Raw genomic sequence first — 428 nt, 5'->3', positions numbered from 1 at the left:
GGATAGGATGAAGATGAGGATGAGGATGAGGAAGACGATGAGGAAGAGGAATGGGATGTGGATGAGGAAGTGGATAGGATGAGGACGAGAATGAGAATGAGGATAGGATGAGGATAGGATGAGGACAAGACTGAGGGTAGGATCATGAGTAGAATGAAGATGAGGAAGAGGATGAGGATGCGAATGTGGATGAGGATAAGGATAAGATGAGGATGAGGAAGAGGATGAGCATAGGATGAGGACGAGAATGAGGATGAGGATAGGAGGAGGGTGAGGACGAGAATGAGGATGAGGATAGGATGAGGATAAGGATATGATGAGGAGGAGGATGAGGATGAGGAAGAGGACGCACATATGATGAGGACGAGAATGAGGATGAGTATAGGATGAGGACGAGAATGAGGATGAGGTTAGGATGAGGAGGAGGA

The sequence above is a fragment of the Lupinus angustifolius genome, chromosome LG03 (genome assembly GCF_001865875.1).
Source record: "Lupinus angustifolius cultivar Tanjil chromosome LG03, LupAngTanjil_v1.0, whole genome shotgun sequence".
Classification (NCBI taxonomy): Eukaryota; Viridiplantae; Streptophyta; class Magnoliopsida; order Fabales; family Fabaceae; genus Lupinus; species Lupinus angustifolius.
Note: the sequence above shows the minus strand (reverse complement) of the source record.